Source organism: Arachis hypogaea, chromosome 13 (assembly GCF_003086295.3).
Source record: "Arachis hypogaea cultivar Tifrunner chromosome 13, arahy.Tifrunner.gnm2.J5K5, whole genome shotgun sequence".
NCBI lineage: Eukaryota > Viridiplantae > Streptophyta > Magnoliopsida > Fabales > Fabaceae > Arachis > Arachis hypogaea.
The window spans coordinates 22944241-22969374 of NC_092048.1; the positions used below are offsets into that span (position 1 = coordinate 22944241).

The 25134-nt window shown below is 33.8% G+C and overlaps 1 non-coding gene across 1 annotated transcript; it reads left to right on the top strand.

Moving 5' to 3' along the window:
- The first annotated feature begins 23175 nt into the window (after positions 1-23175).
- On the top strand, positions 23176-23283 carry LOC112739401 (small nucleolar RNA R71). Its single transcript, XR_003170338.1, has one exon. It is a non-coding gene; the product is annotated as a small nucleolar RNA R71 (small nucleolar RNA).
- Positions 23284-25134: the final 1851 nt, after the last annotated feature.

A 25134-nucleotide genomic window follows, 5' to 3' on the forward strand; every position in this document is an offset into this window, starting at 1 on the left:
CACTTATTCTCTCTATCACCTATCATTTTGCTGCATATTTAGAGTCATTAATGTTCTTTCCAAAATCAATTTCATTTTCTCTCAAATCAAATCTCTAACATCTCTCAATCACATTATTATCCATTAAATACAATAATTCTCTGCAAAAATTATGAAAATTAAATAATTAAAAAATTTTAACAACTTTTACTATACAACTTATATTTTACATATAGACTATTAAAAATAAAAAATAAAATATAAAATATAAACAAAAAGTTTAAAAATAATTTTTTAAAAATAATTATTAACTCGTCATATTAAAATCAATAAATAAGCATACATATAAATATTAAAAAAATATTAAAATAATTAAAATAACGACCTACTAGTGCACATATGAGATAATTTGAAGAATACAATAAGACGTATAGTTTAAAATTTGATAATATTAATTATAAAAATTTATTAATTATAGACATCATAGTATGAAATTATGAATATTATGAGTATAAATTATGGATGTTATTAATATGAAATTATAGATGTTATGTGGATAAATTTATGGATGTTATGAGTAAATTTATCAATTGAATAAATTAATTTAAGAATTTGACATTTTTTTAAATTTAATTATGATAAAATTTAAAAATATCTGTGTTAACTTAATAGTTACTTATGCAATAACTAAAAAATGATACGTGTATGGTTGTAATATCTAATAAACATGAATTTAATTTTTAGATGTTAGTTGTATGTAATTGTGGATGTTATGTATATAAACGTATGAATGTTATGTGTATGAACATAGTAGTACAATATAATTATAAATACACATAAAAACAAAAAAAATCGGTTTATTACCATACCTCATCAAAACTAGTTAAAAACAATTTCTTGTAAAATTTCTTGGCTTATACACTATTGTGCTTGCAATGGTGTTATTCTTGTGATTTTTGAATGAATATGATTGAATTAACATAAAGTATATATTAGGATAGGTTTTATGTTTCATATCTCCAATAATTAATGATAAATACCATAACGAACAAAGAATCAATTGCAATTATTTAATGTAATTGATATTATAATTACCGTTCTTAAATATAATTATTATTAATCTTTATTGTATTTTTATATATAAAAATCAAATTATAAAAAGGAATATTAAGTATTGATTACAATAATGCCTAATAAAAAGGGATATGATTTTATAATTAATATCATTAATAAGTAGATTTGATAAGAACGGTGATAAGTAGAATGATAAGAGAGTGAGATAAAAAATAAAACTAATATTAAATGATATAAATGAAGTGAATTATGGAAAATTTTGGCTAATTATGGCTGAAAAATTTTGGTTACCAAACTTTTTCCGATAACAAATATGAACCCATTCATATTAGAGTTTAATTTTGATGCACTGAAGGTATAAAAATTTTATAGTTGTGCAATCATATTTATTCTTTTGAATGACCATATACGCAATTAATACGAAAAATAGTTGTTTTTGTTGATGTGAGGTTATGTAATTAAATGCACATGTAAAACTACAGTGCATCCAAATTAAATTCTTCATCTTAACTCAAAACAAACCGCGTTAAAAGTACATTTAACTCTTATTTTTACACGCAATCAATGCAAAAAATAATTATTTTTGCTGATGTAGTATTATGTAATTAAATGCACGTGTAAAATTACAGTGCGTCAAAATTAAATTCTTCAAACCAACTTGAGTTGGTCGAGTGGTTAGTTCACTCGTCCGTTTAAACAAGTATCGGAATTCGAATCCCGCCTTATGCATGCAGCAACCCATTGACCAGCGGCAGACCCTTAAATGGAACTCAGATCCACGACGGATTAGTCCTTAACCTGTCGGATTAGGAGATACTGTAGACAACCAAAAAAAAAAAAATTCTTCATCTTAACTCAAAACAAACCGCTTTAAAAATAAATTTAACTCTTATTTCACTAGTTAACCCAAAACTGCATTTCATTTATCCCTTTTTACTTTTTAAGTTATGCTTCTAAGTACTAATATACATAGCTAATAATAAAATGCAAAAATTTTTCTTGTAACTTTTCGATAGAATTTTTATTCGATTTAATATTTATATTTAAAATTCATAAAACTATAAATAGAATTTTGCAGTTATGTACTCATCATTAAAATTCAAATATGGATTAATAGTATATATGACATATATAATAATAACAAATTAAGATAAAATATATATTTAAATATGTGACTTATATGATGAAAAACGTCAGTTTAATATGTATTTTCTAATTAACTGAAATAATAAAAAGTGACAATTTTAAAAGATAGTTGAATTTCAAATATAAATTAAAAAAAAAAGTTTGATTGAGAGTAAAAAATTAAAATAAATATTGTAATTTTTATCTAGATTTTTTTTATTAGTTTAATATTAATAATAATTAATTATAGTAGAAATACATAAAGTTAAACACCAAACTTTTTTTTATCCCAACCATCAATCATTAAATATTTAAATCATATATCCAATTCCAAACACCAAAACTGAAAATATAACACAAAAACAAATATATATGTAATATAATTAGGATCAATTAGCATTATTTAGCATATCAGAATATTTATTATAGAATATTATGTCTTTATTATTTCGATTCTCTTAACACCTATAAATATCATTCTATATTGTATTATTCTAAACAATTTGAATACACTCTATAATACATAAATTCTTTCTCGAGTTTAGTCTCTTGTTTCTAACATGCACTACAAGAAAACAGCTCTACTGCCACGCTTTTAAAGCGTGGCGAAAAGCTGAAAAAAGTGTGGCAATAGCCATGGTATTTTCCTTGAGGAGGATAGGTTGTTTTTCTTCGGTTAAAATTACCGTATTTTTCATACTTTTCTTCCGTGCCATGCAATCCTCCTTGAAGAGGATAGGTTATTTTCCTTGCGGTGAAATCACCATTGTTTTTGCACTTTTTTTCTATGTCATTTTTCCTTACCTTTTGTCACTTAATTGATACTTTTTCACCTCACCGACTAGCCTGTTCTCTCTGTCTTATGTTTTTCCAAGTCGAATGATCAAACACTATTGTCATCCGCTGCTTACCTATTCTCATGAAGAAATCATATTGTTTTCGCTCTCTTTTAGCAGTTCCATCTGTGTTCTCTCGTGGCAGTTTCGTCTGCATCCTCTCGTGGCAGTTCCGTCTGCGTCCTCTCGTAGCAGTTCCGTCTGTGTTTCCTTGAAATAGTTTCGTCTGCATTTCTTTGTGGCAGTTCCATTTGCGCTTCCTTCAAACAAGCGGCAGTTCCATCTGCGCTTCCTTTCGGCAGTTCCGTCTGCACTCGTTCTATTCATTGTTTTCAATAAGTTTCAAACTCAAGTTGTCACTTGAGTTTGAGGGGGATGTTAGAATATAATTAGGATCAATTAGCATTATTTACTATATCATAATATTTATTATAGGATATTACGTCTTTATTATTTCGATTCTCTTAGCACCTATAAATACCCTTCTATATTGTATCATTCTAGACAACTTGAATGCACTCAATAATACACAAATTCTTTCTCCAATTTAGTCTCTTGTTTCTAAACTGGAGGAAAGATTTGTTTATTATTGAGTATATTCAAGTTGTATAAAATAATACAATATAATATAAAAGGGTATATATAGGTACAAAGAGAATCGAAATAATAAAGACGTAATATTTTATAATAAATATTCAGATATGCTAAATAATACTAATTGATCTAATTGATCTTAATTGATCTTAATTATATTTTAACATCCCCTCTCAAACTCAAGTGATAACTTGAGTTTGAAAAAACAATGAAATAAAAAGATGCATAAACTGATAGAACGGGTGCAGATGAAACTGCCGGAAGGAAGCGTAGATGAAATTGTCGCTGTCTGAAGGAAACGCAGACAGAATTGCCGGAAGAAAGCGCAGATGAAACTGTCGCTGTCTGAAGAAAACGCAAACGGAATTGCTGGAAGAAAGCGCAGATGAAACTGCTGCGAGAGTGGCCAATTACCAAAAAAATTGCTTAAAATATGGCAAACTTCCAAAAAACTGCAGAAAAGTAATAAAGTGCAAAGATATGACAAACTATCGGAAGGTGACGAAAAATATATAGTTTCTCCATAAGAATAAGTAAGTAACGGATGACAGTGGTGCTTGATTCATTAGATTCCGAAAGACACAAGACGAAGATAATATGTTAATCGGTGAGGTGAAAAAGTATCATAAGAGTGACAAAAGACAAACAAAAATGGCATAGAGAAAAAGTGTGAAAAATACGGTGATTTTACCGGGAGAAAAATAACCTATCCTCTTCAAGGAGGATATCATGGCTCTAACTAAACTAGAGAAAGGATTTGTGTATTATTGAGTATGAGTATATTCAAGTTGTATAGAATAATACAATATAATATAAAAGGGTATATATAAGTACTAAGAGAATCGAAGTTATGTTGTTGGAAATGTTGCATCATAAAAACCTGGTCAATTTGGTTGAATATTGTACAGAAAAGGGACCTTATATATATATATATATATATATTCGATTCTCTTAGTACTTATATATACCCTTCTATATTATATTGTATTATTCTATACAACTTGAATATACTCATACTCAATAATACACAAATCATTTCTCTAATTTAGTCTCTTATTTCTAACCAAATTTGAGCGATGAAGAGCAATCTTTATGTATATGTTTTACCCTCTCTTTCTCTATATATATTCTATATCATCATCATTTATGCACAACACACAAAATAGTATCAATGAGGTCTGTTGCTTTCATCATCATCCTTATGTTTTTCCTGTTTTAATATTATTTTTATTAGTTTAATGTTGATGGTAATTAATTATAATAGAAGTACATAATTAATATATAAAGTTAACTACCAAACATTTTTTTTAGTTTTTCTACTTTGATTCATTTGAAAATTTTTAAAATGACAAGAACTTGTTATGAAAATAAGGATTAAGATTTAAAGAAAAGAGGAGAGAATAAAGAGAATGATAGTTAATTCTATTATTGATTGTGTACATTAGAGAATATGAGAAGGACTATTTATAGCCAAGAGCCCAATTCTTAGCCAAGGGACCAACGCATCCACAATAAATATATTTATAACACTCCCTTTGGATGTCCCTAATAGTAATAGTAGACTAGTGCCTTATTAAAAAATCTTACTAAAAAAATATAGTGAAGGAGAAAGAGTACACTGTCCTATAATACGTTAGGTAGCTACCTTGTTAAAAATCTTACCAGAAAAAAATCTAAAGTAGGATAAAAACCATGGTTAAAGAAAGGAGTACAACCCGTATTACTCCCCCTCATAATTACATCACTTGATATCTCTTAGTTGGCGCATTCTTATCTTTTATACTAGTTTCTCAAATGTTGAAGTAGGTAGTGCTTTAGTGAACATATCTGCTAAATTATCATTGGAATGGATTCGTTGAACGTCTATATATCATCACTTTGTTGAAGATTATGAGAGTAGAAGAGCTTTGGTGAAATGTGCTTTATTCTATCTCCTTTGATGTATCCTTCTTTTAGTTGATGTATACAAGTAAAGTTATTTTCGTGTATGACTGTTGGCATTTTCTTCACAGGTAAGTTACATATATCTTGAACATGTTGGGTGACTGACCTAAGCCAAACACATTCTCGAGTTGCTTCATGAATTGCTAATATTTCTACATTATTTGAGGATGTTGCAACTATAATTTGTTTTGTTGAGCACCAAGATATAACTGTGCCACCACATGTAAATAGAGAACCTGTTTGTCATCTGCCTTTATATGGATCAGAAAGAAAACCTGCATCTGCATATCCAACAAATTAAAACGTTGATTCGTTGGAGTAAAATAAACCCTTATCAACAGATCCTTGAAGATATCTTAATATATGTTTGACACCATTCCAATGTCTTCTAGTTGAACAGGAGCTAAATCTCGATAACAAGTTTACTGAAAAAGCTATATCTGATTTTATATTGTTAACGAGATACATTAGCGCACCAATAGCACTAAGATAGGGTACTTCAGGACCAAGAGGCTCCTCATTATTTTCACATGGTCAAAATGGATCTTTATACACATCTAGTGATCTTACCACTATTGGAGTCCTCAATGGGTGTGCCTTGTCCATGTAAAATTTTTTCAAAAGTTTTTCAGTATAAGTTGACTAATTGATGAATATATCGTCCTTCAAGTGTTCAATTTGTAAACCAAGACAAAATTTTGTCTTACCAACATCTTCCATTTCAAATTCTCTTTTTAAATAATCTACAGTTTTGGAATCTCTTTAGGTGATCCAATGATGTTTAAATCATCAACATATACTGCAATAATAAAAAATTTGGATTTAGATTTTTTTAAGAATACACATGGACATATACGGTCATTTTTGTATCCATTTTTCAATAAGTATTCACTGAGACGTTTATACCACATAAGCCCAGATTGTTTTAATCCATACAAAGATTTTTCAAGTTTTACTAAACAAATCTCCAGAGAATTATTGTATACTTCAGGCACTTTGAGTCCTTCTGGGACTTTCATATAAATTTCTTTATCAATTAAGCCGTATAAATAGGCTGTAACAACATTCATTAGGCGCATGTCAAGCTTTAAATTCACAGCTAGACTAATCAGATATCTTAATGTTATTAAATCCACCAGAGAAAAATATGTTTCCACACAGTCAATACCAGGTTTTTGTGAGAACCCTTGTGCTACTAGTCGAGCTTTGTATCTTTTTATTTCATTTTCTCATTTTGTTTGTGTACAAAAATTCACTTGTATCTCACTGGCTCTATACCTTCAGGGGATTTGACTATAGGACTAAAAACTTCACGTTTTCTAAGTGAAGTTAATTCAGTGTGAATTGCATCTTTCTATTTTGACCAATCATCTCTTTGTCTGCATTCTTTGACAGATTTTGGTTCATGATCCTTATTTTGCTTTGCTATTTCTACAACAATATTATAAGCAAAAATGTTGTCGACAACAGTATTCTTTTGGTCCCATATTTTTTCGGTAGTGACATAACTTATCGAGATCTCTTCATTTTTAGGTACCTGAACCTCTTCAGATATTTCATCAATATTTATGTCTTCAGATCCCCTTTGAGTATTTTCCTCCATATTGTGACCATCATGATTGATTATCTCTCTTCTTTTTCGAGCATTTTTATCCTTAGAACCGATTGGTCTTCCACGCTTTAGGCGTTGATTGCTTTCATTTGCACTAACAATTTGACCTTCCAAAATATTTCTTTTTATTGGTGCATTTGCAGCTAGAATGTGAGATTTTTTTACTCTCTTTAGATCAATAAATGCATCTGGCAATTGGTTTGCAATATTTTGCATATGAATTAACCTTTGTACTTCTATTTCACATTGTCTAGTGCGATGATCTAAATATAATAACGACAATGTATTCCAAATAATTTTCTTTTCCAACTGCTTATTTTCTCTCCCTAATTTGAAAATTTTGTTTCATCAAGGTGGCAATCAAAAAATCTTGCCTTAAATAAATCACCCGTCATGGGTTCAAGATATTTTATAATTGACGGAGATTCATAACAAACATATATCCCCAATCTTCTTTGGAGTCCCATCTTTGTGCGTTGTGGTGGAGTAATTGGAAAATAAACCGTACATCCAAATATCTTACAATGAGAAATATTTGGCTCCTGACCGCAAGCCAGTTGTAAAAGGGAGGATTTTAGGTAACTTGTTGGTCTTGAGCATATAGGTGCTGCAGCATACAAAACAGCATGCCTCCATGTTAAAATGGACAGTTTAGTTCTCATAAGTAATGGTCTAATTATTAACTAGGCGTTTAATCAATGCTTCTGCTAGGTGGCATTTACGTTGGTCCATCATAATGTTTGTCTAACACAATTGTTTTTTTTTTTTTTTGCAAAAACATCCTTAGTCTATTATTGCAACATCAGTACTATATCTCTTATTTATTACAAGAATAACTCAGTATTAATCATTTACCATTATATCCCTATTTCTTTATTGGGCCAATTAAAATTATATTAATGACTAATTTAAATAACAAAACAACAGAAAATCTGAAACCTCTTAGGGTTCATATGGAGCACGCATCTAATAATGGAGGTAGAAATGGCAGTTCAGACGGTGGCACAAGAGAAGTGCGACTACCGGTAAGTCCTCTCTAATGCATGAATATTGTATTTTATCACATAGTTTCTTATTCCTTCCACATTAATGGTTCCCTGTTCATTTTTTCATAGATTTAAATCCGTTTCTTGTACATAGTTGTCGATATTTCTTGCTTGGACATTAATGTTTCTTCTTCCTTTTGTTTTTTTAATCGATATTGGGTTTGATAGCATAAGGGAGATTGTTTTCTACATGTTCAACGCTTTCTTCTATTTTACTTATTTTAGAATTTAATAAATAAAAAAATATAGAACCAGAACACTGCTATTATTTTCATGTTAGTGGTCTCTGCACTTTGATTTATTAGAATACTATTTATTTTATATTTTTCCGGTTGCAAATAAAATTGCTGAGTAGGATCTTGAAGTGAATGATAAAATGGAAGAAAGAGTATTCTTTGATGAGATGATAGAAAAGTCAGATGATACAGAGAAATTTCAAGGAATGTATCAAGATGAAATTGAGCAGGAAGCGGTGAATTCTGAGGATTTAGGGAAGCAAGAATTTCAAGCAATGTTTGATGGGAACGGTTTTTCACATGAGGTGGATGAATTATATTGAATATAAGATATTGAAAATATTGCCATGGTTGATTTTCTGAACATAGGTGCTCATGAGATGGAATGTTTTCATTTTCCTAATCTTCAGATAACATTTGATTTCTATAACCATTATACAAAATTTGTTGGTTTTGGTGCTAGAAAAAGTAAGACTTGGAAAAATAGCAAAGGAGAATATGTGAAGCAATTTTTTGTGTGCTCTCGTGAGGAATTTAGACCAGAGAAATATTATAATATAGAAAATAGAAAAAGGGAGCCAAAATCTGAGACTCGTTGTGGTTGCCTGGCTAGGTTTGTAGTTCGTTTTGTGGCTTACACTGGAAGATGGCATTTGGCTTTGTTTGTTGAATTGCACAATCATGATTGCCTTGATTCTATGTTAGTTGGTTTTCTTTCTACACATAGAAAAATGGCAGACAGGCATTAGCACATCCCATATATATGCTATGTTAGCTAATCAAGCAGGTGGTTATGAGAATGTTAATTATACCTTAAGGGATATGTATAATGAGATTGCTAGGCAAAGGCGTCATGTCCTAGGTGATGCTAGAGCGGCATTGCGATACCTCAAAAACTAGAAAGCTGAAGATACTTGCCTCTATTATGAGCACATAGTTGATGCTAAAGGGGGTATTGCGAGCTCTATTTTGGTGTGATGGATGAAGCTAATTAGATTATGAAGTATTTGGAGATGTGCTTGCCTTTGATGTGACATACAAGAAGAACAAGTACTTGTGTCCGGTAGTAGTGTTTTCCGGTGTGAATCATCACAACCAAACAATGGTATTTGGAAGTGCTCTAGTTACCAATGAGAGTAAGGAGGTCTACGTGTGGTTATTACAACAACTATTGGCAGCCATGAAGGGAAAAGCACCTGTATCTGTGATTACAGATGGTGCTCCATCAATGAGGTTTGCAATTGAGGCGGTATTCCCAAATGCCCATCATAGATTATGTGCTTGGCACCTCATTCGGAACGCCACAAGTAATGTTGGAAACCCAAAATTTACATCTATGTTTAAAAATTGATGCTAGGAGATTATGAGATTAGTGTGTTTGAGCAGAAGTAGTTTGGAATGGTTGAGGAGTTTGGTGTAGCTGAAAAGAATTGGATTATTGACATGTACGAGAAAAGCCATATGTGGGCCACTGCACATATTTGAGGCAAGTTTTTTGCGGGATTTAGGACAACTTCTCGATGTGAAGGTTTGCACTCTATTATTGCAAAATATGTTAAATCTCAATACAATTTGGTTGATTTCATAAAGCATTTTAAGCGGTGTCTTACCTACCTAAGATATAAGGAGGTTGAAGCTGACTATGTTTCCATATCTGGTCTTTCGGTACTTAAAACAGCATTAGAACCTCTGGAAAGGTCTGCATCAAATTTCTATACACGAGAGATAGTTTTTATATTTTGACCAATGCTTGTTAGGGCTGCAAGAATGAAGGTTGTGCAAGATGTGGCATTTGATTCATTTGTACTTTATACAATATCTAAATATGGAAGTCTAAATAGTTCATGAGAGGTGTCTGTGGATAATGAAATGATGAAATTTAATTGTTCATGCTTAAGGATGGATTCTTTTGGAATTCCGTGTGAGCATATAGTTTGTGTGCTAGTGTTTCTTAACATCCTTGAGCTGCCAAAGTCTCTTGTGTTGAAAAGGTGGTCGAAGAATGCCAAGACAAGCACTTTCGATTCAAGTGGCGTTACTTGGGAGTCTATAATATTGAGTCAATATGGATGCTTGATGGATTGGTGTCGGCAACTATCCTATGTCGCTAGTCGAAGGCAGGAGGGATTCAACCTTGTTCGAGACACTGTTATGAGCCTAATCGAAGATTTCGAGATTAAAGATGAACAAGAAAAGCAAGTTGGTGCTGAAGCTAATGATTCAGATGGTATTTTTCCTAAGAATCCACAAAATTGTAGGTCTAAGTGTCATCCAGGTGAAAAGGTAAAACGAAAACCACAATGATGTAGTATTTGTCGCATGGAAGGGCATAATAAAAAATCTTGTCCATTGGCAAAGGACATTCAGCAGACCAATGCAAGTTGTGCAACTTTTTGTGGCATAAATAGGAACCCTTTTGAGGAAGGTTTGGATGCAGATGCAGAAATGGTAATACTTGGTTTAATGATTTGCGTACCACATGTTAATTATATAATTTTCATTGATAAGAGTGGAGATTGATCAATATTTTGTTTGTAGGGATTTTGGGCATCTGATATTGAAGAAGATTATGAAGATCAAGAGTTTTGGGCAGGAGGTTCTGATGCAAGTGCCGACATGGAACTTAGTGAAGAGTTCTCATTATAATATTATATAAATTTTTATTATGTGCTAATTGAATAAATTTTTATAGTAACGTGATTTCTCCATTTGGTTAGGGTTAGATACTGGTGGCAGTGACCTCTCACCTTGGAGGCAAGGCACACCAGCCGATTGAGCAGGGAGTCGACGTGGAACAGAAAACAATGTGGCATCCCCTGTCTTTGTCATCTTAGCAACTTGCATATTAGGAAATGGGGAGGTGAGCAATTTTCCTCGAGTCAATGAGGATTCAACCTACGAAATAATGCAATGAGGTTTGAGGTTAAGCTGGCAAGTAAAAAAAAAAGACAAAGTTTTAATAACCAAGGTTCCATTACCTTAGTGGGCAATGTCCTACAGTAATTGCTGGCAAGGAAACCTGTAGACTTAGCCTTGGTTCTAAGTTGAGGGTTGACAATGGACTTTCCTTTAATGCTGTCAATTCGTGAAGATTATGATGCCTGAGACAACCCCGATTCATGCTTATCTGATATAGTGGCATCATCTTTGGCATCAGAGATATCAATGGTGACATCATTGTCGAGTTGTGCCGGGCTGCATCTCAACCTCTTTCTCAATAGTGGATCAGTGACTGGTGTCATCATTGGGTTCCTGTCTACACTTTGCTGAGTAAAATCAACATTGCTGACTGAATCTTTGGGAGGTAGGTTTGTGTTGTACTCATCATGGTCTTTGCACTTATCTTCATTATGGTACAGCTTAAACTCCATCACCTTGAGTGATCTCTCTATGTTGCCAGAAGCCTTGGTTAGTTCTTCCATAGACTTATTTAGCTCTCCTAGGTCCTTCACATCTCTCCTCAAGTCCTGTAAATAAACATCACCAAGGTCTATATTAATGGCTAATCAAGTAGGGAGTGGAGACTTATTTAAATGATTTTATTCCTTTGGATTATTGGATTAATATAATCTAATGGCTAACATACTTTAATTGCACGAAATAACTCATCTATAGAAACATTCTACAGTTGCGGCAATATCGGGTCTTGCGTAGGGGTTGCACTCGTTGCAACAAATTCCACACCATTTATACGCATAAAAGGGTCAGCTTCAAACCTGCAACCAAATATTAGCAACATTAACTGTTAATATACGTAAAATGAATATTGAAATTGATGAAAAGTAAATTTATTTACTTGGAATTTGAGACCGAATCAGGTGCAACTGCAGTGACATTCTCTGTAATGGCCATTGAAATTGTAAAACGTACTGCCGACAAGGTTAGGTAGGTTGACAACAAAAAGGGTTTATAACTGGCTGGCCGTTATGGATTTTATAAAGGAACAATTACAGGAAACAAATCAAGTGAAATTAATTGAGATATCGCGAGATTTTATCACTCATCAAAAATAGGAAAAGGAACGTGGTAATAAAGTCATCCAGTACACATTTAATTCAAAGTCAAATACAGAAACTTGCTATCACATTCATGAGCATTCAATTTTTGGAAATATCTGGATGTTACTCCAAATGTTAAGTTTTATATTTTAAATTTCAAATTTTAATATGTCAAATTTCAAAATTCAAATTTAGAAAACTGAAATAAAAAAATAGGGTAGTTACGGAAGTTGCAGTATAAATTTAACTCACATATATAAAAAAATATTTTACTTTAATCTCAAGTATAAATTCAACCACAACACACTAAATTTATGAATATTGTAACTTTTCTTTTTTACTTTAATCTCAAGTATAAATTCAACTCACATATATAAAAAATATTTTACTCTACTATAAAATATAAAACTATTTTAACACATTTATTCTAACGAGTTTGGCTAACTCATAAGTTTGATTTAATGGAACTGCATCCGTGAGCTCCTTTATTTGAACTAAACTCATTAATAGTTTAAGAAGTTGGATCCATATATTAGTGAGTGGAACTTGAATAAAGACGGATTTAACTGGTTGGCTCATAACTTGACTTAATGTATATATGCATGTATATTACTTATTTGAACTAATATATGCTATCTTCATCATATTTGAGCCATTTCCTAAGTTTAAACCAACTCTATATTTTTTTATAAGTTAAATTTAAAAATAATCAGGGATATTTCTAGGACTTTTCATGAAGACATGAATTAACTATTAAAATCAACCAAGTTACCATATAAGAGAACACCCTTCACTCATAAATAATGAGGTTTCATTATTCTCATTAATAAACTCTTTAAAAAGAACACTGACAATTTTTTTATTATACAAGCTGTTGGGAATAAGGAGTATGACCATAATCTAATCAATCATATGTCATATAATTTGCTATTGTTATTATATTAAAATGTTAATATAATAACGTCCTTGATTAAATTTAGAGATTTATCATTGTGATAGTGATCATAATATTAAGAGATAAATCTTTTATAATTTAATCTAAATTGTTCTTGGTTATAGGATTATTAAAAAGGACATTAATAATCCGGAAAGATCAATATATATATAATGGTCTTCATTAGATGAAGATTAATAGATCTCATTTATTAAATTATATATATAGATGGTGCATATAGAGATATGACCATTGAACTGACTCACTCTGAGAATTTCTAATGGTTATAATTACCGCATAGTTGTCAATAGGATATTCTCAAGATGAACATAGTAATAGAGTTTTCTTTGACCTGCGACTATCATAGTAATTAACAATGTATTTATTATACTTTGATTCCGGACACCTAATACCCTAGGGTGCTAGTTGAATGGATATTGGGTATGATTTAAATACTTGTAGAATTAATGATTAGTCAATAAGGAATCTGTCAACTCTCGGTAAAGAGTTTGAGCTCTATGATTATAATGACTGAGATGAATAAAACCTTGGCCAAGGGGATTGAATGAATGAAGAAATGAGTTTCTTAAGTCATTCACAGTTCATTATAATAATGGTAACAAGTTAGAGTTTGACAATTAAACCATACTCTAAAGGTTAACCAAGAGCTGGAAAGATGGAAGGAATTATACTTTGTTCTTCTAAGGTTCTTAGTAAAAATATATTACTTCAAACTATCGGGTCGTTGAGGAGTGTTGCTAGATGCAAACCTTGATTAGTAAATTTAGTATGACTATAATTTACTACCCGCTTAGTATTGAACCTATGGGGTCACACACTAACGAGTGTTCTAATCTTTGCTGTAGAATTATTTAATTATTATTTTGATTTGATCAAATAAATAATTATTTTAATTCAAATAAAATATTATTATATTCTTTGCTAGCACCAAGAATATAATAATAATATAATAATTAAAAGTATTAAATGAGATTTGAGAATAATTAGTTATTCTATTTCTGAATTTGAATTATAAATTTGGATGAGATCCAAATTGATTATGTTTTAAATTGTTATGATATGATTCATAAAATTTGAAGGATTCAGATTTGGAATTTAAAGATATGATTTAAATTTGAATTGAGAATCAAATTTAAAATCAGTAACAAATCTCATACTATATATATGTATGCCAAGAGTACAGGAAACACAGAAAAGAGAGAATAAAACATAAGGGTTTTATTCCTTTACCGCTACAGACATAAACGTATGTGAGCCTGATTATTGGAAAAGAATTTTATGGCGTGCAAAGAGTTGCAAGAGGTTTTTCAATTTAGATCAGATGTCCATTGGTCAAGGAGTTGACAGCAAAGGTTGGTCTCGGTGTGGATACGCATAGCGCCTTCGTACCATCGAAGGAGAAAGTGATTTTTACTAAAGCGTCTAAAGGTATTTAGATCTGATCTATATATTATTGGAATAAAGTTTAAACACAAAATAGATCTTTAAGGATTACTTTCTTTTCTTCCGCTGCGTGTTATGAACACATGGTAATCCTTCACAAGCACATGTTATATTTATCACAACTATCTCTAGAGGCATTCAAATTTTTAATACAAATTTTTTCACTCAATTCTAGTAAAACCAATTCTAGTAAAATCACTTTTTCTTTATTGTTGTCCTAACCATAGTGCTAACATTATTTTCTATGTGATATGAGCATATTTTGAGCTATAAATAGTCTTCCTAGGATTCTATTTGCTTTATTTTTTCCATTAGTTTCACAATCATTTTCTCCGTAAGCATAAAAACAAAATAAATGAGTGAATACAAGCTATTCGATGTATAAAACAGGACAATATATGCCATACTTGAGATTAAACTGAGTAAAAATTGACATCATACTAAATGATCTATATATTTACCCCTGTTAAATAAGTTCAATTATTATCATTAAGTAACTCTTTTTAAAGAGTTATGAGTATTCTCATGAATGTATTTTTAACACCAATTAACTATTAAAAAAATTCATCAACAATCCTTCACTCACTCCCTCTAATTAACAAAGTTCAATTATGTCCTGCTCAACCATAAGTTTCAACAAATATATTGCATTAAGAAAAATGCAATATTATTTACTGACCTTTCTTGTTCCATGGCTAGATTTATTCTATTAGCTTATAGTTGGTCTCATGCATGTCTTTTCATTGATCTTTTGTGTGGCATACCATCAATTTCAAACTTCTAAGCATATTATGAACCCAAACAGGCACAGCTATAGATCTATTGATGAAGAAGGTTCAAAAATTAAAGAAATTACAATAAAATATTTTTTTATGTTATTCTAAAAAATGAAAATAAAAATAAAAACGTTATAAGGAAAAAAGAAAAAGAAAAAATGAAAACCTTAGTTGGGGAAGTGAAGAACGACTCTGATGCTTGAGAAATGGCTGGAAGTCGTGGGTCTCCTTTGAGGCCATTCTCTTCAGCAAACATTTTTTTCCTTTTTTTTTCTTTTGTTTCTTCTTTTTTGATTTTTCTGTCTCAAGTGTGAAATGTGTGTCTCTATGTATGTATGTGTGGTAGCTTCGATGAAAAAGACCTCCTCCTCGGAAAACACCACACGACGTCGATGACCATACAGACGACAAGAACATCACAAATTTTAGTGGCGAGGTGAGCAGGGGTGCGGAATAATCTCGATCCAGGCTCTGATAGTTGCATGCGTTCATGGGTAGTCTCCATCCAGACTCTAGTAGTTGCTGTTAGTGCCGGAGTTCATTGCAGTGGTGAAGAAGAAAAAGAAGAAGAAGAAGATTAGAAGAAGAAGAGACCCCATCTGCAAAACAAATAATAAGAGGAAGATGAAGAGAATTATTTGTAAAAACATTAAATATTAGGGAGTATTTAATAAAATTAAACATATAAATTTGTATTTAATCTACACCCGTTAGATATAATATTAAAATGATCTAACAGTTTAAATTAAAAATTAGACTAAGGGACTAACGTTAGTCCTAAAGATAGTTGGGACTAACAAATCAGCCACCCTTCTGCTAGACCATTCTGAGTGTGCACATGAGAAACAGGCTCTTCTATAGTAATTTCAGTTGACACACAATAATCATTAAATGATTGTGATCTAAATTCAACAGCATTATCAAAGCGTATTGCCTTTATAACTGGTGCGCAGAAATTGTGATTACACTTTGATTATGTAAAATTCATCGCTCTTTCTTTCCCTGGTAATGGCGCCAAAAACATGATGCCAATACCATGGTTCACAACTTCGCACAACTAACCAGCAAGTGCACTGGGTCGTCCAAGTAATACCTTACGTGAGTAAGGGTCGAATCCCACGGAGATTGTTGGTATGAAGCAAGCTATGGTCACCTTGTAAATCTCAGTCAGGCAGATATAAATTGATAATGGTGTTTTCGAATAATAATTAAATAAACATAGAATAAAGGATAGAAATACTTATATAAATCATCGGTGAGAATTTTAGATAAATGAATAGAGATGCTTTCGTTCCTCTGAATCTCTGCTTTCCTGCTATCTTCATCCAATCAGTCTTACTCCTTTCCATGGCTGGCTTTATGTGATGCATCACCATTGTCAATGGCTACTTTCGGTCTTCTCTCGGGAAAATGATCCAAATGCCCTGTCACGGCACGGCTAATCGTCTGGAGGCATCACCCTTGTCAATGGTTTACATCCTATCCTCTCAGTGAAAATAATCAACGCACCCTGTCACGGCACGGCTATTCATCTGTCGGTTCTCGATCATGCTGGAATAGGATTTACTATCCTTTTGCGTCTGTCACTACGCCCAGCAATCGCGAGTTTGAAGCTCGTCACAGTCATTCAATCATTGAATCCTACTCGGAATACCACAGACAAGGTTTAGACTTTCCAGATTCTCTTGAATGCCGCCATCATTCTAGCTTACACCATGAAGATTCTGATTAAGAGATCTAAGAGATACTCATTCAATCTAATGTAGAATGGAAGTGGTTGTCAGGCATGCGTTCATAGGGAATGATGATGATTGTCACGTTCATCACATTCAGATTGAAGTGCGAATGAATATCTTAGAAGCAAAATAAGATGAGTTGAATAGAAAACAGTAGTACTTTGCATTAATCTTTGAGGAACAGCAGAGCTCCACACCTTAATCTATGGAGTGTAGAAACTCTACCGTTAAAAATACATAAGTGAAAGGTCTAGGCATGGCCGAATGGCCAGCCCCTCTGATCTAAGAACCAGGCGTCCAAAGATGATCCAAAGATGTCTAATACAATAGTAAAAAGTCCTATTTATAACAAACTAGCTACTAGGGTTTACAGAAATAAGTAATTGATGCATAAATCCACTTCCGGGGCCCACTTGGTGTGTGCTTGGGCTGAGCTTGAGTGTTGCACGTGTAGAGGTCCTTCTTGGAGTTGAACGCCAGCATTTGTGCCAGTTTGGGCGTTCAACTCTGGTTTTGGATCCTTTTCTGGCGCTGGACGCCAGAATTGGACAGAGAGCTGGCGTTGAATGCCAGAATTGGACTATTATATATTGCTGGAAAGCCCTAGATGTCTACTTTCCAACGCAATTGGAAGCGCACCATTTTGAGTTCTGTAGCTCCAGAAAATCCATTTTGAGTGCAGGGAGGTCAGAATCCAACAGCATCAGCAGTCCTTCTTCAACCTCTGAATCTGATTTTTGCTCAAGTCCCTCAATTTCAACCAGAAAATACCTGAAATCACAGAAAAACACACAAACTCATAGTAAAGTCCAGAAATGTGAATTTAACATAAAAACTAATGAAAACATCCCTAAAAGTAACTAGATTCTCCTAAAAACATACTAAAAACAATGCCAAAAAGCGTATAAATTATCCGCTCATCACAACACCAAACTTAAATTGTTGCTTGTCCCCAAGCAACTGAAAATCAAATAGGATAAAAAAAAGAGAATATACTATAAATTCCAAACTATCAATGAAACATAGCTTCAATCAGATGAGCAGGACTTATAGCTTTTTGCCTCTTGAATAGTTTTGGCATCTCACTTTATCCATTGAGGTTCAGAATGATTGGCTTCTATAGGAACTCAGAGTTTAGATAGTGTTATTGACTCTCCTAGTTCAGTATGATGATTCTTGAACACAGCTATTTTATGAGTCTTGGCCGTGGCCCTAAGCACTTTGTTTTCCAGTATTACCACCGGATACATAAATGCCACAGACACATAATTGGGTGAACCTTTTCAGATTGTGACTCAGCTTTGCTAAAGTCCCCAATTAGAGGTGTCCAGGGTTCTTAAGCACACTCTTTTTTTTTTTTTTTGCTTTGGACCTTGACTTTAACCGCTCAGTCTCAAGTTTTCACTTGACACCTACACGCCACAAGCACATGGTTAGGGACAGCTTGGTTTAGCCGCTTAGGCCAGGATTTTATTCCTGTAGGCCCTCCTATCCACTGATGCTCAAAGCCTTGGGATCCTTTTTATTTGCCCTTGCCTTTTGGTTTTAAGGGTTATTGGCTTTTTGCTCTTGCCTCTTGATTTTAAGAGCTTTTGGCTTTTTCTACTTGCTTTTTCTTTCTATTTTTTTTCTGCAAGCTTTGTTCTTTGCTGCTTTTTCTTGCTTCAAGAATCATTTTTATGATTTTTCAGATTATCAAATAACATGTCTCCTTGTCATCATTCTTTCAAGAGCCAACATATTTAACATTCTTAAACAACAACTTCAAAAGACATATGCACTGTTCAAGCATACATTCAGAAAATAAGAAGCATTGTCACCACATCAATATAATTAAACTAAGTTTAAGGATAAATTCGAAACTCATGTACTTCTTGTTCTTTTGAATTAAAATATTTTTCATTTAAGAGAGGTGATGGATTCATAGGACATTCATAACTTTAAGACAAAGTTACTAACTACTAATGATCATGTAATGAAGACACAAACATAGATAACACTTAACATAGAGAAAACGAAAAACAGAAGAAATAAGAACAAGGAATGAATCCACCTTAGTGATGGTGGCGTTTCCTTCTTGAGAAACCAATGATGTCCTTGAGCTCTTCTATGTCTCTTCCTTGTCTTTGTTGCTCCTCCCTCATTGCTTTTTGATCTTCTCTTATTTCATGAACGATGATGGAGTGCTCTTGATGTTCCACCCTTAGTTGTCCCATATTAGAACTCAATTCTCCTAGGGAGGTATTGATTTGCTCCCAATAGTTTTGTGGAGGAAAGTGCATTTGAGGCATCTCCGGGATCTCATGGTAATGAGCTTCATACGCCTCTTGAGCTCCATGAATGGGCTCTCTTGCTTGCTCCATCTTTTTCTTAGTGATGGGCTTGTCCTCTTTAATGAGGATATCTCCCTCTATGTCAATCCCAGCCGAATTGCATAGGTGGCAAATGAGGTGAGGAAAGGCTAACCTTGCCATAGTGGAGGACTTGTCAGCCACCTTGTAGAGTTCTTGAGGTATAATCTCATGAACTTCCACCTCTTCTCCAATCATGATGCTATGGATCATGATGGCCCGGTCTATAGTAACTTTAGACCGGTTGCTAGTGGGAATGATTGAGCATTGAATGAACTCCAACCATCCTCTAGCTACATGCTTGAGGTCCAATCTTCTTAGTTGAACCGGCTTGCCTTTGGAGTCAATCTTCCATTGAGCTCCTTCTACACATATGTCCATAAGGACTTGGTCCAACCTTTGATCAAAGTTGACTCTCCTTGTGTAGGGGCATGCGTTCTCTTCCATGTTTGGCAAGTTGAACGCCAACTTCACATTTTCCGGACTAAAATCTAAGTATTTCCCCCGAACCATTGTAACATAGTTCTTTGGATCCGGGTTCTTACTTTGATCATGGTTCTTGGTGATCCATGCATTAGTATAGAACTCTTGAACCATTAGGATGCCGACTTGTTGGATGGGATTTGTTAGAACTTCCCAACCTCTTCTTTGAATTTCATGTCGGATCTCCGGATACTCATTTCTTTTAAGTTTGAAAGGGACCTCAGGGATCACCTTCTTCTTGGCCACAACATCATAGAAGTGGTCTTGATGGGCTTTGGAGATGAACCTTTCCATCTCCCATGACTCAGAGGTGGAAGCTTTTGTCTTCCCTTTTCCTTTTCTAGAGGATTCTCCGGTCTTAGGTGCCATCAATGGTAATGGAAAAACAAAAAGCTTATGCTTTTACCACACCAAGAGAAGAAAGAATAGAAGAAGAAGAAGAAGAAATGGAGGAGAGGGAGAAGGGTTGTGTTTCGACCAAGAAGAGAAGAGAGGGTTGTGTTGTGTGAAAATGAGGAAGAATGGAAGGCTTTATATAGGGAAGGGAGGGGGGTTAAGGTTCGGCCATTTAGGGTGGGTTTGGGTGGGAAATTGATTTTGAATTTTGAAGGTAGGTGGAGTTTATGAGGTAGGTTTATGGGGAAGAGTGGATGGATGTGAGTGGTGAAGAGGTGATGGGGAAGAGAGATTGAGGTAATTGGTGAAGGGTTTTGGGGGAGAATGTTTATGGGATTGTGTGAAAGAGGGGTGAGAAGAAGTGAGTGAAGGTAGGTGGGGATCCTGTGGGGTCCACAGATCCTGAGGTGATCCTGTGGGGTCCACAGATCCTGAGGTGATCCTGTGGGGTCCACAGATCCTGAGGTGTTCAAGGATTTACAACCTTGCACCAAATTAGGCATGTAAAATGCCCTTGCACACAATTCTGGGCGTTCAGCGTCAGGTTGGTGCCCATTTTGGGCGTTCAACGCCCATTTGTTGGCCATTTCTGGCGTTGAACGCCAGAACCATGCCTGTTCTGGGTGTTCAGCACCCAGACACTACCCATTTTGGGCGTTCAGCGCCAGAACCATGCTCTGTTCTGGCGTTGAACGCCAGACAGATGCTCCTCCAGGGTGTGATTTTTCTTCTGCTGTTTTTGATTCCGTTTTTGATTTTTTTGTTTATTTTGTGACTCCACATGATCATGAACCTATAAAGACATATAACTAAGAAAAATATAGTTAGATAAATAAAAATTGGGTTGCCTCCCAACAAGCGCTTCTTTAATGTCAATAGCTTGACAGTGGGCTCTCATGGAGCCTCACAGATGTTCAGAGCATTGTTGAGACTCCCCCAACACCAAACTTAGAGTTTGGATATGGGAGTTCAACACCAAACTTAGAGTTTGGTTGTGGCCTCCCAACACCAAACTTAGAGTCTGACTGTGGGGGCTTTAGTTGACTCTGCTTTGAGAGAAGCTTTTTCTGCTTCCTCTCCATGAATGCAGAGAGAGATCCTTGAGTTGTAAACACAAGGTTGTCCTTATTTAATTGAAGGATCAATTCTCCTCTGTCCACATCAATCACAGCTCTTGCTGTGGCTAGGAAAGGTCTTCCTAGAATGATGGATTCATCCTCTTCCTTTCCAGTATCCAGGACTATGAAATCAGCAGGGATGTAAAGGCCTTCAACCTTTACTAACACGTCCTCTACTTGTCCATAAGCCTGTTTTCTTGAATTATCTGTCATCTCTAATAAGATTTTAGCAGCTTGTACCCCATAGATTCCCAATTTCTCTATTACAGAGAGGGGCATGAGGTTTATTCCTGAACCAAGGTCACACAGAGCCTTAAAGATCATGGTGCCTATGGTACAAGGTATTATGAACTTTTCAGGATCCTGTCTCTTCTGAGGCAATGTCAGTTGATCCAGATCACTTAGTTCATTGGTGAACAAGGGAGGTTCATTTTCCCAAGTCTCAATACCAAATAATTTGGCATTCAGCTTCATGATTGTACCAAGGAACTTGGCAGCTTGCTCTTCAGTAACATCCTCATTTTTTTCAGAAGAGGAATACTCATCAGAGCTCATGAATGGCATAAGGAGGTTCAATGGAATCTCTATGGTCTCTATATGAGCCTCAGATTCCTTTGGTTCCTTAGAGGGTAACTCCTTATTAATCACTGGGCGTCCCAGGAGGTCTTCCTCCTTGGGATTCACGTCCTCTCCTTCCTTCACAGGTTCGGCCATGGTGCTTATGTCAATGGCCTTGCACTCTCCTTTTGGATTCTCTTCTGTATTGCTTGGGAGAGTACTAGGAGGGATTTCAGTGATCCTTTTACTCAGCTGGCCCACTTGTGCTTCCAAATTTCTAATGGAAGACCTTGTTTCATTCATGAAACTTGCAGTGGCCTTGGATAGATCAGAGACTAAGTTTGCTAAATTAGAGGTACTTTGTTCAGAGTTCTCTGTCTGTTGCTGAGTGGATGATGGAAAAGGCTTGTTATTGCTAAACCTGTTTCTTCCACCATTATTAAAGCCTTGTTGAGGCCTTTGATCTTTCCATGAGAGATTTGGATGATTTCTCCATGATGGATTATAGGTGTTTCCATATGGTTCACCCATGTAATTTACCTCTGCTATTGTAGGGTTCTCAGGATCATAAGCTTCTTCTTCATAAGAAGCCTCTTGAGTACTGTTGGATGCAGCTTGCATTCCATTCAGACTCTGAGAAATCATATTGACTTGCTGAGTCAATATTTTATTCTGAGCCAATATGGCATTCAGAGTATCAATTTCAAGAACTCCCTTCTTCATAGGCATCCCATTACTCACAGGATTCCTCTCAGAAGTGTACATAAACTGGTTATTAGCAACCATGTCAATGAGTTCTTGAGCTTCTGCAGGCGTTTTCTTTAGGTGAATGGATCCACCTGCAGAAGTATCCAATGACATCTTTGATAGCTCAGATAAACCATCATAGAATATATCCAGGATGGTCCATTCTGAAAGCATGTCAGAAGGACACTTTTTGGTCAGCTGCTTGTATCTTTCCCAAGCTTCATAGAGGGATTCACCTTCTTTCTGTCTGAAGGTTTGAACATCCACTCTAAGCTTGCTCAGCTTTTGAGGAGGAAAGAACTTGGCTAAGAAAGCCGTGACCAGCTTATCCCAAGAGTTCAGGCTATCTCTGGGTTGAGAGTCCAACCACACCCTAGCTCTGTCTCTTACAGCAAAAGGGAAAAGCATGAGCCTGTAGACTTCAGGATCTACTCCATTAGTCTTAACAGTATCACAGATCTGCAAGAACTCAGTTAAGAACTGAAAAGGATCTTCAGATAGAAGTCCATGAAACTTGCAGTTCTGCTGCATCAGAGAAACTAGCTGAGGTTTTAGCTCAAAATTGTTTGCTCCAATGGCCGGAATTGAGATGCTTCTTCCATGTAAATTGGAATTTGGTGCAGTAAAGTCACCAAGCATTCTCCTTGCATTATTGTTGTTGGGTTCGGCTGCCATCTCCTTTACTTGTTCGAAATTTTCAATAAGGTTGTCTCTGGTTTGTTGTAATTTAGCTTCTCTTAGTTTCCTCTTCAGAGTCCTTTCAGGTTCTGGATCAGCTTCAACAAGAATGCCTTTTTCTTTGTCCCTGCTCATAAGAAAGAGAAGAGAAAAAGAAAAGAAGAGGAATCCTTTATGTAACAGTATAGAGGTTCCTTATTGTTAGTAGAAGAAGAAAAGAAGAAAAAAATTCGAACACAGATAGAAGAGGGGGTTCGAATTTGGTGAATGATGTGAGGAAGAGATGTTAGTAGATGAATAAATAAATAGAATAAGATGAGAGAGGGAGAGGATTTTCGAAAATAATTTTTGAAAAAGGTTAGTAATTTTTTTTTTGAAAAGTTTAAAATCAAAAGTTAAAATAATTAATTAATTAAAAAGAATTTTTGAAAAAGAGGGAGATATTTTCGAAAATTAGAGAGAGAGAGTTAGTTAGGTGGTTTTGAAAAAGATAAGAAACAAACAAAAGTTAGTTAGTTAGTTGAAACAAATTTTGAAAAGATAAGAAGTTAGGAAGTTAGAAAAGATATTTTGAAATCAAATTTTTGAAAAAGATAAGATAAGAAGATATTTTTGAAAAGATATGATTGAAATTAGTTTTTGAAAAAGATTTGATTTTTAAAATCACAATTAATGACTTGATTCACAAGAAATCACAAGATATGATTCTATAACTTAAAGTTTGAATCTTTCTTAACAAGTAAGTAACAAACTTGAAATTTTTGAATCAAAATATTAATTGTTATTGTTATTTTCGAAAATTTGATATAAAAATAAGAAAAATATTTTTGAAAAATATTTTTGAAATTTTCGAAAATAACTAAGACATTTGAAAAAGATTTTGAAAATTTTGATTTGACTCATGAAAACAACTAGATTTTTTTTTTAAAAATTTTGAAAAAGTCAAATCTCATTTTCGAATTTATAAGAGAGAAAAAGGGAAATATATTTTTTTTTATTTTTGAATTTTTATGATGAGAAAGAAAAACAAGAAAAATGATGCAATGCATGAAAGTTATGGATCAAAACAATGAATGCATGCAAGAATGGCATGAATGTCAAGATGAACACCAAGAACACTATGAAGATCATGATGAACGTCAAGAACACATTTTTGAAAAATTTTTAATGCAAAGAAAACATGCAAGACACCAAACTTAGAATTCTTTAATGCTTAGGCACTAAGAATTCAAGAATGCATATGAAAAACAAGAAAAGACACAAAACATGCAAATGCAAAGATCAAACAAGAAGACTTACCAAGAACAACTTGAAGATCATGAAGAACACTATGAATGCATGAGAATTTTCGAAAAATGCAAGATGCACATGCAATTGACACCAAACTTATAACATGACTCAAGACTCAAACAAGAAATACAAAATATTTTTTATTTTTATGATTTTATG